This window comes from Rhinolophus sinicus, linkage group LG03, assembly GCF_036562045.2.
Source record: "Rhinolophus sinicus isolate RSC01 linkage group LG03, ASM3656204v1, whole genome shotgun sequence".
In the NCBI taxonomy this organism is placed as follows: domain Eukaryota; kingdom Metazoa; phylum Chordata; class Mammalia; order Chiroptera; family Rhinolophidae; genus Rhinolophus; species Rhinolophus sinicus.
The window spans coordinates 152,926,241-152,942,991 of NC_133753.1; the positions used below are offsets into that span (position 1 = coordinate 152,926,241).

Below are 16,751 nucleotides of genomic sequence, written 5' to 3' on the forward strand. Positions count from 1 at the left end.
CCCCCACTTAGTCTGAACATTCATACATCTTGCTAAAGGAATATTTCAGTGCCTGATGGCGGCATTGCCCAGTGTCTCCTATAGGAGTCATGTTATGTATACTATAAGCACTATGCCAAAGAGATCTGAACATTCTGAATTCCAAAACAAATCTTGTCCAAAGAGTTTCAAAGAAGAGATTGTGGAGCTCCACAAAATTAACCATAGCAGATACTGGACCAATATTTCCCAAGAGTTTGTCATTACCAAATTCACAAGTTTTTCCTATCTACATATCACCTGTATTATATTCTCTAGTACTTGTCCTTAGATGAACTTGCCTTTTTTCTTTAAATAAAACTAATTTTCAAAGAAATAGTGATTCCCACTGTAAATGGAAAACGGAAAGCCAACACTCCCTGTCAAAAGTAGAAGGGAATTATAGATACTAAAACAATAAAAACAAAGCAATGAAACTACGTTGGATAAAAAAGAGTTTCCTATCAAAGTTGAGCATCTACGATGTCTGCTCTTTGTCATAAAGGTAGGTTCTGAAGGATTCAAGAGATGTTCAAGATGCAGTGATGCCAAGCTGACTTTCTCCTTGAATCAGCAGAAGGGTCAAAAGAAAAGTAAAAAAGAAGCACCTCCCTTCCTATGTAATTCGATGTCACCTAATGTTAGATTGTGATCCCATATCCAAGATTGAGAGTTCCCAGAAGAATTTACCCTACACTTTGGAAAACTTGCCTGGACTGTGTCATCATCCTGTCAATTAGGTAATGATTACACTGAGACAGTAAGTTTTGTTGGGGGTGGGGAGGGCATGACTGTACAAAAGCAATATAATAGTAAGAGGGGAGACTCTGTCTCCTCTCTAGATCTGTCACCTATAACCTGCCATGCAGACTTGCTGGGTTACTCATTGCAACTATTTATAATGGCCCCAAAGTCCTTTTCATTATAACTCTCTAGAGCATCCACAGCCTCTGCTTGTCAAAAGACACTTAAAGATAATAGGATCTAGAAATGAACATACACAGGCAAACCAGAAGATGACACAGACTTACAAAACCTCCACTCCTTTGTTAACTTCAACAAGAGTCACTGCAAATGATGGGCTTCAGACCAGCAGAGTAAGATATTTTTGTGGAAAAAAAGTAAGTCTTTAAAAGTACTTTCAAATAAACATCGGCTATCTATATTAAAGTGGATAATTGCTGTACTGTGTTTTAGCCCATTCAAGGAAAAAGGTTTCATTTAAAAAACAAAACAAACAAAAAAAAAAACTGATCTCTTCAAGATATTCAAAATATGATTTTATTGCTTCCATATGTAACCACTTTAATAATAAATTAGGTGAAATATTATTGCCAAATAAAAAAGGCCTTCAGATCCTGTTTCAATGAGCATATAGAAATAACATGTAATAAGAAAATCAGCTCTTTGTCTTAAATTAATGCTATTTTATAAACAGTTAACCTTACAGTTTTGTTGATAGCATTAATTTTTACTATTTGGTAAACCCATATTTCAGAGACAGTATGAAAGTAACCAAAGCTCAACTCATCCAAACAGCTGCATATTTTAAATTAGTGAAGAGCAATGCATTGCAGTAGTTAAGAGCATGGGCCCTGAGCTGCCTGGAGTTACGGCCCCACTCCACCATCTATTAGCTGTGTGACCTTGGGCAAATTACTTAACCTCCCTTTACTTCCATTTCCTATCTGTAAAATAGGAATGATAAAATGTCCATCTCATAGGATTGTCATAAGGATTAAATGATTTATATTTTAAGTGATTAGAACATAATCTGACACAAAGTAAACATTATGTAACTGCTTGATATTATTGTGTAAGTAAATAAGGTTGTATAGCTTTAATACTTTGTGCGATTTTAATTCTTTAAAAAAAATAATTTCAGCCATGGTTATAACTTTACATGGTTAAAACCAACCCAAGGAACCTGGAATGCACAAAACATTCCACTTGCTACACAAAAAGCTTTAAAAGTGGTGTAACTCTTTATTTCCAACTTAGCTCATGTTAAGAAATTTTGAAAAGTCAGTCCTGAACATGGTAACTGAAAAACAAAGTCAAACTACCCAAAAGAGTCAGCTGTGACAGCTCAATAGTGAGATCTCATGAAACAGGAGAGATTGTACAGTAGGACTGACAAAGAATAAAGTCAGACCAGCAGAGACAGCGTTTCTCAAGAACAAAAGGAGGGTTTCACAAACTACCATGTTCTAACCTGAGGAAGTGGACTTGGGCCAGGTTCTCACTGCAGAGCGCCTAGAGGATAAACAGTAGCTGGGAGGGGATCCCCAGCTTGCCCCTCTCCCATTATTCCCTTCGCTTTGTAATGTGATCTGTGGAACTCTGCAAGGACTCCCTGAAGCAGCTTCTTTCATCAGCACTTCCTTAGGTGACACAGGAGAGACAACTGAACGTACGTGTATTTTACTCACAGAATGAAGGGGAATTGGTACAGTAAGCAGCTGCAATGCCTCCCTTTTCTCTGACATTTACAACTGCCCCAAATATGGCAAGAAATAGTTAACAGCACAGACCAATCTAGGGCCTCTGCAACCTAATTTCTAATGAAATCCAACTCTCCCTCAAGAAGCTAAGAGCCTTGTAGCTGAAGGAAAGTGTGGCCTCCTTGCCTGGTTATGTAAGCTCCCACACCCAGACATAAACAAACGCGGCGACGGCAGCCTTTTGCAAACCTGCTGCTGATCTGGTTGGGTCCACTCTGGGTGCCAAGCTCTTGCCTGCGAAACTCAAGAGAGGGCCTCTCAGGCCAGATATCTCTTAACAATGGCTGGGGAGGCTGTTTCCATTCATTTATTCATTCATTCTTTCAGTTTTGTTTTCAACCCAGAGGTTTATGAACACAGCAGAAGGTTTTAGTCTTACCCATCACAAAATGGAGAAGACTTAGAGCACAGTTCCCAGCACTCCACTGACACAGTACCCATCACAGTCACCAATGACCTTCCTATTATGGAATTCAGTGGCCAGCTCTCAGGTCTCACATTACGTGACCCACAGCAGCATTTGATGCAGTGGATCGCTCTCTTTTTCCCCTTTGCCTCTAGGGTACTATGCATGGCCTTCCCGGCCTTTCCTTCTCAGTCTTCCTCACCTTCCGGGTTTTGGCAGGTTGCAGTGCTTAGGGCCAATCCTCAAACCTCTTTTTCTTTCTTTCTCTACTCATTCCCTGGATCATCTAACAACATGGCATCACATACCAGCATATGGTGATGACTCTCAAATCTTCATCTCCAACTCAGACCTCTCCCCTGAATCATAACTATCTCCTTGATATCTCCACTGAGTTGTCCGGCAGCCACATCAAGCATGATAGACGCAAAACAGAACTCCTACACCTACCTGCTCCTCCCAGTAAGTGGCAACTCTGCCTTTCCTTGGAGTTGCCTTGACTGTTCTCTTTCACAACTGAATAGACCCAGAATCTGACCTTTTCTCATCACCGCCACTGCCACCCCAGAGCAAGGCCTCACCACCTCCTGCCTAGACTATTTCAAGACTACTGGTGTCCTAACTGGTCTCCCTGCTTCCACCCTTCTGACTTCCATAGCCTATTCTCCACAATGTAGATAAAGCAATCCTGTTACCAAGGGAATCAAATCATGTCATGCTTCTGCAAAATTCTCCAATGGCTTCCCATCTCATTCAGAGTAAAAGCCAAAGTTTACCACAACCTACAGTGCCTTACTCAAACAGTTCTGTGACCCATTTGCTCTGTGTGTGTGTGTGTGTGTGTGTGTGTGTATGTTGGCGGGGATGGGGGGGCCTCCCACACATCCAAGCAGTTCTTGGACACCAGCTAGGTGTCCTACAATTCAACCCAATTCTGACACTAGCATTAGATACCACAGGTTAAAGGTTTGGTCCTACAAAACTGCCTCCTCCTGCCCCCAACTTCAGATGTCAACTGTGCATCTAAAGGTTGTCATCTGTGCTTCTAACTAGCTACAGACAGAAGTTCCCATGACCCCCTCCTTGGACTTCAAGATGCCAGTCACAAGTCCAGGTTGCTACCTGTACTTCTGACCAGCTGGCCATGAATCAGAGGTTCCCACAACCCCTTCCTTGGGTTTGATTAATTTGCTAGAGTGGCTCACAGACCTCAGAGAAACATTTTACTTACTAGATTACCAGTTTATTATAAAAAGATGTAAGTCCGAAACAGCCAGATGGAAGAGAGGCGTAGGACAAGGTACAGGGAAAGGGCGCGAAGCTTCCATTCTGTGAGCACACCACTCTCCCAGTATCTCCACCTGTTCACCCACCAGAAACAGCCTGAATTCTATCCTTCTGGGTTTTATGGAGGCTGCGATACATAGGCATGATTGATTAAATCTTTTCCCACTGGTGACTGAACTCAATCTTCAACCCACATCCCTTCTCTGGGGGCTGAGGGGCAGGACTGAAAGTTCCAACCCTCTAAACACAAGGTTGGTTCTCCTGGCAATAAACCCCCATCCTTAGATCCCAAGGTTACCTCATTAACGTAACAGAAGACACTTTTATCACTCTTATTACTTAAGACATTTCAAGGGTTTAGAAGGTCTGTGCCAGAAATGGGGACAAAAATCAAATATGTGTTTTTTATTTTATTATAAATCACAGCATCACATTAAACATAAGCTGTCCTCTTCTACCTCCAGCCCCCCCCGCCCCCCCTGACCCCCCGCCCCCCCAGCCTCTCTGAAGCTGCTGACTACTCTAGCCACACCGGTCTGGCAGTTCTATGCCTCAGGCTATTTGCTCTTGCTATTTATTCTCTCTCAGGATTATTCTTTCCCTGGATATCCAGATGTCTTGCTTCCTCACTTTCTTTAGTTCTCTACTGAAATGTTACCAAAGAGACTCTCCCTAACCATTATATACACATAAAGTAGCAACCCCTGAAGCCCTGCTTTATTTTCCCTTATATCATATAGCATCACCTAGCATGTCGTATCTATTGTATATTGTCTGTTTCCTTCCACTAGAACAGGAGTGTCCAAACTTTTTTCAACGGTTTTCACCAAGGGCCATATGCAGTAAAATACACAAACAGCTGGGCCACTCACTCAAGGTGAAGTACGTATTGCCTCACCTGGTTTATTTAAGTAAACTAAATATATTTTTGGAATTTGCTGCGGGCCAATTAAAAATGGATTGTGGGCCCCAGTTTGGACACCCCTGCACTACAATATAAGCTCCACGAGAATAGCAACTTTGAATGCTTTGTTCACTGTATCCTCAATGCCTAGAACCATGTCAGGTACACAGTAAATACTCCACAAATATTCTCTGGAGGAGTGAATTGTTTCTCATGAAGAAAAGGATCTCCTTGTACCATGTACTACTAAGAGATTAACCTTTTATGGTCTGGTAAAGTTTCCTCAGATTCTGGAGGTTTTCTTGTGTGTTGCCCAGCTGTTCCCGCTCTACCCCAGGTTGTGATGGGAGTGTCAGTTTCTTATTTCTCTCATTCATTCACCCATTCATTCTCCTTTTCAGCATTTCCTGAGAGTTTACTGACTGCCAGGCACTCTGCTACCTGCTGGGCTCTACCCAGCGCCCTCCCCCTCCCTCTATGACTCTTAAAAACATCCTCAAAGCACAGTCATGATGGACTTTTCCCCAGGAGGTTCCCTGACAAGTCCCTAAACAGCCACAATGCTGTCCTCCTCTGAGCTCTTCCTGCCTGTTACCTTTGTTGTTTTGTCCTGGGTCTTCCACACACTCGGGTGATAAGAGAGTTTAATTTTGCCCCTCCTGGTAGGACAGGTAACTTCCTGGTTGGGGTCTGAGCTAAAAGCAGGTTCTCCCATTGTGCAGAATACCACAGATGCTAAGCGCTTCCATGCAACACCATGTGGTGTGCCCTCTGCTAGCAGGAGCCCAAGAATGTACCCTTTAGTCTCTTTAAAATATCAGGTAGGTTATTCCTTTACTAGAGGAATAATAGGATGATCAGGCAGATTTGCAAAGCAAAGGTACTGGGAAGAAGATGATCAGGGAAAAAACAAATTAAAAGGGAGAGGAGAAGCAAAACATTACGTACTCCAAGACTAAGCATCTATTGAACATCTGTTCTATTGGGTAATAAACACCATTACAGCTAACATGAATCCAGCACTTAGTATGCACCAGACACTGTGCCATTTATAAACATGAACTCATTTGATATTCAAATCAACCCTATGAAACTGTACTATTCTTATTATTTGCATTTTACAGATTAGGGAACTGTGATGCTATTTAAGTAACTTCCCAATGTCACACACTAGTAAACGGTAACTTTAGGTAGGCACTCGGCAAGGTAGTTCAAAGTACTGTATTTTGCCTCATATAATGCACACTTTTCTTGCCCCAATTTGTAAGGGAAAAATAAAAATGTGCATATACATGTGTGGATACATAGTATCTATATAAATGTTTTTAATTCTTTTATTCGTGCTTATGAGTTAACAGTGTGACTCGAGAGATCAATAACAATATCCATATGCAAAACAAAACCCTGGAATGTGACAATCAGTTTTGTTGAACTATGAGGAGTTCTTGGCCTTCTATGATGCATAAATATCGTAAATTTGTTACTGGCACATAAAATTTCTTGTACCTTGTATCTGTTCTTGTGTTTTGTAATTATTTGTCACATAAAATTTCTTGTACCATAACGTGTTAAAAAAATAAATGCTAAAATTCCTTTACAATACAAAAAACAAGTAAACAAATAAAAAATCTGAATTCAAAAATTAAAACGAAAGATTTTTTTCCCCCTGAAAGTTTGGGCCCCAAACATGGGTGTGCATTATACACAGGAGCACATTATACATTGCAAAATACGGTACTTTACTTAAATTAGAGTTCCTGAGTATCCTATTCTGAACCAAAGAATATGGTATTTGAACAATGTCTGGTATTTTCCCATTAGGAAGTTTCATTAATGTGTTACAGTATGACTTGTGCCTAGGTGTGTTTGTTCACTTCCTGGGCCTGTGTTATCCACCTCTGGAGATTTGCTGCGAGAATATGACAGTGAGAGAGTCTTGCTGAGAAAACATTCATGGAACAGTAAATATGTAATTTCATTTTATTTAATCACACAACATGCAAGGTAATCAAGAGAAAAGACTGCAAAGATAAACTAAGATGTTAACTGCTTTCTCTAGGTGATGGACTACAGGTGGTTTTTATTTTCAACTCTTTACTATGTATAATTTCTAGATCTTCAACAATAACCTCTTGCATCTAAAATAAGAGGAAAAAACAAGTTATGTGCTTAAAATTTGTTTCCTATGTAAAAGAACAGCTGTGGAACCTCATGCAAAATAGATTTTCAGTAAATCAACCATATCGGATAATATATATGTAAATGTATCATTAGCTGAAAATGTTTCACTCAGGAGTACATATTAGGTTAGTGCAAAAGTAATTGCGGTTTTTGCAATTGTTTTTAACCCAGTATGGTTGGCAAATGGTATTTTTGCACCAGCCTAATAGTATTGTTTTTACCCATTTGCCAACCCTACTCTTCATAACCATGTGAGGTATTGTCACGTTTGTTTTGTAGATAAGAAAGCTGAGGCCCAAGGAGAGTGATTAACCTGCCACATTATAAAGTGATAGAACCAAACTACAAACACAGTGCTGATAAAGACGTCCTTTTTCACTGTAGCACACTATCTCCCCAATTCCCAAATCAAAAGAAACTTTACCATATTCTGAAATTTACAGATAGTCCTTTCTACCAATGGTCTGAGTGTGCTCCAGAAGACAGAAAAAACCCACTCTCACAGGTGAGAATGAACCTTTTCAGGGGTAAACTGTCATTTATCTTCTTGCCTAGTCTTCTCTAAAAGTCTTTTAGGATTTTCCTGATACTAGTCTTGGCCTGGAAAAAAATCTCTTGGCTTCACTCTACTGAGTTAGACTTGAGGTTACAGAGAGGATCCATCCAAATTCCAAAATTATCCTCAGCCCAGGAATTTCCTGTGGGTCGTATATAAGCTAAAGTTACTCTGAAGATTTTAGTCTGCACCACCACATGTCTGGGAGAACCCAGGGAACCTTTGTCTACCAAACTAGAGAGTCTCTAACATCGATGCAGACGTTCAATTCACCCTCAGACCTTATCTCACCCTTCTGGGATCCTGTACAAGGAAAAGTGGGCCCTGGGATGAGATCAGGCCCCTTCACCAGTCCTGTCACCCAACAGTAACAACTGGGGACAGAAGTGAAGGGATTCCAGAGGTTCTGGGAGAAGAGCTGTACCTGTTCAGCCCTCTTCCTGGGAACAGCAGTTTAAAACCTCTTCTAAATAACAAGTTACAACTTGGTACTCTAAAATCAGAGCCTAAAAGAGGTCTTGTTCTGCTGTTTTGAAAGTCCTAATTATCGAAATTATTGAAGAACACAAGCTTTTTCCCTTGTACTGCACTGGAGTCACAGAGGGAGGTGGGGAGAGAGAGGAGAAAGGCAGAGAGGAAGAAAACAGAGTCCTCAGGAAGCAACAATAACAATTGTCTCCCAAATCTTTCCAGGTTCTCATTCCTAATTATAGGAGCACAAAGTAGCCTTCAAGAGTATATATGTTTATGTTTGAAAAAGAAGGCCTCTTAAATATGTAAATAACTTTTTTCTGCCCTTGCTTCCCCCAAGCTATCAAGATGTTCAGTCATGTGTGGTATGTAGACTTCATGTGATTAGACTGAATCAGCAATTCCTTTCCTTCTGGACGCAATCCTCCATGGCCTAAAGCAAATTAATGTACAGAAAGGAAAAATGGACCGACTAAGGGGAAGAAAGCTAACACAGCATACAAACGCCAGGACAGAGTGAAAGACCTCAAATAAAGTGGCGGGAGTTGGACCAGGCTACTTCAGGTGACTGTAGACAAAAAAACAACTTGATGAAGAAGATGCCCCTATATTACAAGATGTTCCTCATTACAAGAAACCTTATGAAAATTCAAATCCCGCGTAATCTTATGGAAAGACCTAACACATAAAAAGAATTTTGTCCACTTCAAAAGTCACGAGGATCTCCAATTATCCAGCACCTATCTCTAGAAATATGTGTTTTTAACTCACTTTAATATCCTAAAAAAATAATTGAGTTCTACTATAGACAAGGAATTATATTAGCAAAATAGACAATTCTCCACTGAAATGTAAATCCTTTCACTTGGGTTTTTTATTGAGCTATAATTCACATAACACATTAGTTTCCAGTGTATAATATAATGATTCAATATTTGTATATATTGCAAACTTATCACAATAAGTCTTGTTAATATCCATTACCATATATGGTTAAAAATTTTTTTCCTGTGATGAGAACTCTTAAGATCTAGTCTTTTAGCAACTTTCACTTTAAAAAAAATTTGTATTAAATTTATTGGGGTGATATCAGTTAGTAAAGTTATGTAGGTTTCAAGTGTAAAAATCTGTAATACATCATCTATATATTGCACTGTGTGCTCACCACCCAGAGTCAGTTTTCCTTCCATCATTTTCACTTATTTTTTTGTGCCCTCACTAAGAACACTTTGAATGAATGAATGAATGAACGAATGATAAAAACCAAGCACTGCCGGGCATTCCTCCAAATGTTCTGTTTTTCTCCTGGTTTGGAAACTCTACTTGGTTCCTAGATCTTGTTCCATTACCCTGAGCAACTGTGGGCATCTCTGAGTAGGTTAGCATGAATGAGAGCTGGTTATGAGATTCATTATAATTCATAACTAGAGTTTTCCACTGGTAGGGACAATGGAGATCAAAGAGGTAAGACAAGTGGTTTCCCTGCCTGTGAGGAACAGTGTGAGACAGGCCAGAGGCTACTCTGAAGGTGGGTGGGTTTTTGTAGCTTCCATTTGGGGATCCGAAGGAGATCACCATGCATGCTGCCCCATCCCAGCATGAGGACAACCACCGCCAAGCACACTTGGTGGGAGAGCAAGGCCAGGCAGCAGGGCCAGGGCCAGCTTTCCTGGGCTGCTCCCTGTTGCCTAAGTGGTGAGAATGGCTCCCTAGGATCCCACAGGCCTCTGAGAGGAGCAGGAAGTGGCTTTGTCCACTACTTGCGGCCTGCCTCGGGGCCTACCATGGTGTGAAGGAAGGGACCCTATAGCAGATGTTTTTAGGGAAGTACCTGAGCCAACGGCCAGGGGCAGAGATTCTAAGGTTTCTATAGTGTAAGACCCAGGGTGAGGCCAAGTCAGGTCCTGACTAACACGAGGGGAGGGATCCAGCTGTAGGACCTTGGTCACAGATGCCAGAAAAATCTAGTAATAAACAACTTTGGCTCAGGAAAGAGCTCAGGCCAGCAGACCTGCTGGAGGACCCAGACGGCATTCAAAGATGGGGCCATCTCCTCCCTACCACCAACTGCCCCCATCCTCACCAGGAAATGACATTCAATACCAGCTTGCCAAGGAAGAGGTGGAGGAGGCAGAAGTCTGAGAGACTGGATATTTTACTTAAAGAGACTGAGCAGTTACAATGACTATTTTCCTTATTGCATAAGACCAAATTTTCTGTATTAGACTAAAACATATTCCTGCTGCCTAGAAGGTAGGACTTCGTAAGGAAGATCAGATCTATTATAGACAAAATAAACTAAAAACAAAATAAGAAGTATCTGAGTGTAGGGTGAGAAAATTTGTGCCACATACATTTTCAATCTTTACTGCCTGTTTTCTGTGATCCAAGCACTGAAAGAGTGAAAAGGGGTCAGCCAGCCTCCACCTTTAAGGAAGTCAATGTATTAAGGTGAGAGACATTAAATAACAGCTGCAATACAGTAATGAGAGGGCTATTACAAAATTATACACAAGCCAGAGTGGCACAAAGGATAAAATAATGACCTCTGAGGGAATTCAGGGAAGGCTTCCAGAACAAGGAACTTCAAGCTGCATCTCAAAGGACAAGTTGGAGATTTCTAGCTGGAAGTGACAGAAGTGTTCACCTAAATTTGCTAAAACAAAAATAAAAGGGGGAGGAAAAAGATTTACTGGAGGCATGTGAGGGCAACACACAAAACTTAAGGAATTTAACATCCAGGCCTTGAGATGGAGGCACCTGGGCAGCAACGGGGCCCCAGAGACTAAAACAAGGGCCTGGAATCCAGCAAGACCCTATCTTATAACTGCTTCTCTTTACATGATTGCAGTATTTCCTCTTACTAAAGACGGGTTTCTCCCAGCTAATGGCTTCCACTCTGACCCTTCCAGCACTGCCACACAAGAAGGAAGACATCTCCCTCCAAACTCCAGTTTGAAGAATCCCCAGAAAGGACTTTGGCCAAGTTTTGGTCATGTGCCCACCCTGGACCAAGAGCTATGGCCAGGCAGCAGGGGGGCTGTTATTGGCCCACATGCAGGGGATGCGCAATGCACTGCATCCAGGACAGCAAGGTTCACGTGAGAAGGTGGGAGCAGCATTTGGACCCATGGCCAGAGCAGTGGAGAGGCTAACCTCGAAAGAATGTGAGTGTTGTTCAGCAAAGGGAAGGAGGATGCTAGGCAGACAAAACTAACCGTCCAGACCAATGCAGCATTTGGCACCACACTACATTTTCACATCCCCATGAATCAACAGTGCACAAGCCTCGGCTATTTTCCATGGCTTTGATACTCTCTATGTGTGATTCTCCCCATTTGCTTGGAGGGACCTGCTAGAACACCGCCTGTTCACCACGGGCTATTGAAATGACATCCCTTTCATGATGCTCTCAGCTTGAACTAGTCTCTTCATCCTGAACTTCAATGGGAATTTGTCCTGACCTTTCCTATGGGGTTTATCACTTTCTGCCTTAATTAATATACCTGAATAAACAACCATTGGTCCTTCCCCAAAACCAGAGTGACAGGGAGAAATCTCCTGAACATGAGGTCATAAATCAGAATAGTGTCTCCCTTCCACTCACAGGGATTCATGTAGAACTATAACTTGCCTAAGAATTTGAACTAGCCCGAAATGAAAAAAAAAATTAAAAATCTGTTTCAAATATTTGGCAAAGTGTTTGTTTAACTAAAGGGAGCCATGAGGAGTACATAGCTATGTTGTTTGGCAATGGACTTATAATGGGCCTCCTTTCCTCTGCTGACAAAGGTAGGCCTCCAGGCAGAGAATGAAATTAAAACTGCTCTGCATGAGGTTAGCCACTATCTTCATTGTGAGCCAACAAAATCTTAGCAGGTTATGTCACCTTTAGGAAAATGATTCTCTTCCTTAATAAGTATTTCTGTAGTGACTTATTCCTCCTATGGTATTCAGGCAGTCTTTGGAAGGAATGGACTAAATACTCACAAGCACATGGAAGCACATGAGTGTATTCAATGAAACTTCATGAAAGGCAGGAAAGAAGGGTAGGAAAGAGGGAAAGAACAAATAAACTCATGAGATAAAAATAACTCACCTTTAAAAATTAGTAAACTTTCTGAAATGTCATCATACCTTTAATACTTACTATGTCAGGGATCATTTTTCAGACTATGTATCTGCCCTTCAAACACTCAATGAGTGCACGAAAAAAGGCCAAAACAGTTTTGGCTTCATGATTTTCACCTCCATTCCCAGCACACTCAAGCTCTCTATCTTTCCTTGTGTGGGACAAAGCTGTGAACTCTTCAGGGCACACTGCCCATCCTTTTCTCAATTTGTCCTTCCTCTCCTTAGCCAGCTATGCAGTGCTCTAGTCATCTGTCCACGTTCTCCCACCCAAGTCAGTGACGGGTGTCAGTATTTGACACCAATATGTGTGGGTGCATCGAGACATAGAAATAGCACTCCCGTTTTGCTCCACTCGAGTTTCCACTGCCACCTCTATTCCTTGTCAAAGATTCACAAGAGAGGGAAAAGCTAAGATGGTGAGACACATTTTGAACATAAGGTAGCTACCCTCTGAAGTTCTTCATCTCTCACCTCAACATAAAAGGTGGTGAAACATACTGGGAAGACCAAAACCTCTGAACCCAATGTCTGGGTTGTAGGCCTGAGTCTACCATTTATTAGCTTTGATCTTGGGCAACTCATTTCTTCTCTCTGAGCCTCAGAGCCCCCAAATAATAAATAAAGATGACAACCACATCTGACACACAGGTCTTTTACAGGATAACATGTGAAAAACACTTTATATATACATCACTCATTCATTCATTTTCTTCCTTAGTCTACCATGATTTACTATTCCCTGCATTTCCTGATACGGTCTTAGGAATAACGTTAAAACTCTCTAGGCCTCAGTTTCCTCACTTGTAAAACAGAGATAATATCTATTTTACACAGTTACTTTGAGAATCACACGTCATATATGTGAAGTACCTATTACAGGGTAGTAAACAGTGATTGTTATGAATAATAAAGTACTATATAAATATTAGTTATTTAGACTGTCACTACAGAAAATCTGGCGCTCTCTAAGTTCTTCAAGGTGGCTAAGCTTTCTGATAGGAAATCCCTTGTTTGGCAACCATAGATTGGTTTTGTACCAGCAAAAAGGAAAAAACTAAAAAGCACTCTTTCATACTTTGTGTCATTAGAGAGGCATATGATATGAGCTGGAATAGGAGACAATGAAAGAAGATGCATAAGCGGGTGAAAGGCACAAAGAACAGTTCAACATGACCTGGGTCCTGAATATTAAAGAATGCACTTTAAAGATTAAACGATAATTATGAGAAAGTTACTACATTACTATATTTTTAAATCTTTGATTACTATATTTTTAAATCTTTGATTAATAAACATTGAATTTCTTGGTTGAATCTCCTACCGAAAACAAAATCTCCAACGAAACGAAAATCCAGTCATTCCTGGAGTCCTTGAAGCAGAACGGTCATGGATTCTGGCCCACTCCAATCATTAACCACTAGGCTCCCATTACAGGCTGTCCCAGGGTTGCCCATAAAATGGTAAAGGGCAACGTTTGAGAACCCTAGGAATATATTTGGGGCAGCTTTGTTTTAACTGCTTTCATCCTCTACTTACATCACATTCCCCTCTAGATGCTGGTCATTTACAAAGACACTGCTTCTAAGTTATAGCCTTTTTTCTTTTGAAGACACGAGGATAAGAAAGTGCTAGATGCACTTTTTAGTTGATATATAAGTATGGATGGGTTTCAGCTAATCTAGCTTTCCTTTTACTACCAAACCCTCTAAATTTTCACCTCTCTAAACAAGCCAGTTACGTGTATGTATACATACGTGTGTCTATCAAAGAACAATGATAAGGACAGAAGGGATATTAAAAGAAATATACTATAACAAGGATCAGGACAGAGAAAGAGTAATAGAGAATAAAAAAGAATATATCTGACGAAATATAAGAGAGGTCTGTTTATAAGCCAGTAATTCCAAGCCCACAAAATCTCTTGCACGATTTCCCAGGTGACTGGGACCTACATTCTGATGCTGGTAACAATTAGAAGGAAGGAAAGAATGAGAAAGAAACTCTCCCTAGTGTTAAAGGCTAAAATAATTAGATCATCTTCTAAGATGACATAGTTCTTCACAAACTAATCATTGGGCTGAAAAAAAAAAAAGAAGAAACAGTTTCTTGGTTTTCCTTTGCCATATGAGGCTGGGTACTGGGAGATGTGGGACTCACTCCTAATGATAAGATCCCTGTGAGGACAGTGTCTGTCTGATTCAGCGCTTTGTTTCACCCTCTGGGATGGTGACTGGCACTCTGGAAATGCTTGTGGAACATTTGAACAACTCCCCATCACTTCTCCTCTTTGGGCCCCATCACCCTCATCTGTAAAACAAGGTGGTTAAACCAAGTCCCCTCCGAGAGCTGTGGTTCTGGGACCCTGTCCAGCTAACATTACAGTGTGACCAAACCCACTCTTCACAACTAGGTCGTCACCATTTAATGAAGAAAGGAAACGTAAGACACTGATGATCCCTAACTCTGCTACTGACCTTATTTCCACTTATCTTTTGCTTATTAGCAGCAAATAGTTAATCATTTTCATATTCCAGGTACCTGCTTTCACTTGAACAGAGTTTAATTTACACATAGTTATGTTATGACTTTCTGCTGTAGCTCAAAGTGGCTGGGCTCCAACTTTGGATTTCAAAGGAAAGCATGATTAATGCATTCCCTCCAACTCCACTGGCCTCTCAAGGTTCTCCACTGGACCTTCTAATCATTAATCCAATGTCTCCCCAGGTTGTTAGGCTACCCAGGCCCCCAACAACATAGGCATCCAGTCAGCCAGCCAGGAAGTGTAAGTACAAAAATATATTAAGCAGATCACTGCCCCAAATTTAACTGGGTTAGAATTAGCACAAAGATGTAGCAGTCTTACAGAACTGGTACCTCCCCTCAAGAAATTTTCAGTGTACCACAACTAATAATATTTATTTCAAAGTACCAGTGACTTAGTGTTATCTCCCCTCTCAGAAGTAATTGAAACATTTTTATAATTTTGATTATTTGGAAATTACTTCAAGCTTGCAGAAAGCCTGAAAGAATAAGAATAGCACAAAGAGCACCAATATATTACCCTGTACCCATATTTACTTATTAATTTTACTCCATTTTGTATTTGTGTCCGAGCCTGCTTTTACCTGCCTATGCTTGTGTTCTCTCATCAGTATATTCTTTTTCCTCTGCACCATTTAATGGCAAGTTGTATATATCATGGCCCTTTACCCCCATGAAGAAGAAATTAAATTTTAAAACAGAATAACAGGAAAATAGTACGTTATAGAAATTTTTCCAATCCCTCATGATAGAATCTTAAAGATGGCAGCTGAGCAGCACGGGAGATGTGCTCAGGCTGAGGCTTTCTGCCCCCACTAGATGTTCAACCTATCTTATTCTTGCGGCTGGCCGTGATCCCAGCCAAAGAGCAAACAAACACATACACACCCCTCTATTTTAGAAGGAGGAAAAAAATATCCTTGAAGAGAACCAGGTGTGTTGACAACTGCTGGCGTCCATTTTTCCCTGGGAAAAATACAGGGGGATGGAGTAGGTCATTCTGCTCTAGAGACTAAAGAATTCTGCTCCCCAAGGACAATGCCACAGAGATGCTACTTTCAAAAACACTTCTTCTGCCTGTAAGCTCATGAAAACGTTTCTTTCTTCTTAAATTAAACACAACCACATAAGCCACGGCCCAAGTCAAGAGATGGAAAGGGTTTACTGACTACCTTTCTTGTTTTGGTAAACCTCAGAAAGCAACAATCACCACCTGCTGAGCCCAGCCAGGGTGGACAGCAGATACTCAGGGAACCCCTGCTGTACCCGAACACCAACTTGCCCCTTGGTTTCCAAGGCCCGCACCACAAGAGTGGGTTGCAGGTGAGGGAGAATAAGTGGTGTAAACCCATTCCATTATCAATCATGCTGCAGACAAATGGCCCTTCTTACTTTGGCAGTAAATAATTTTGCATACTTGGTAATTATTGTTAATAAACTTTTAATATATGACTGTACCCCTGGAGATACACAGGCTTTCTTGCTGAAATTGCTTTTGTAAAATCCTTTCCTTAGAGAAATCCATAAAATCAATAAAATAGTATAAAATAGAAAGAACATTTTCCTTAAGTACAAAATATTTTTTTAAAAAAAATTCACACACACTTGAAAACTAAAACACAAAAGAAGCAGAAACAGGGTATCGAACGCATGCGTAGTTCTCTGCATAGCCCACAAAAGCCAGACACATTTAAATCAATAGGGCTCTTTATTGTCAAGATAACTCTGATTAAGTGAATCCAAAACATT

General features: G+C 40.8%; 1 protein-coding gene across 2 annotated transcripts in view; it reads right to left on the reverse strand.

Annotated features, from left to right (window-relative positions):
* The window catches only part of ARHGEF28 (Rho guanine nucleotide exchange factor 28), a 289,872-nt gene that overhangs the window by 104,817 nt on the left and 168,304 nt on the right, over window positions 1-16,751 (reverse strand). The gene's annotated exons all lie outside the window — the stretch shown is intronic.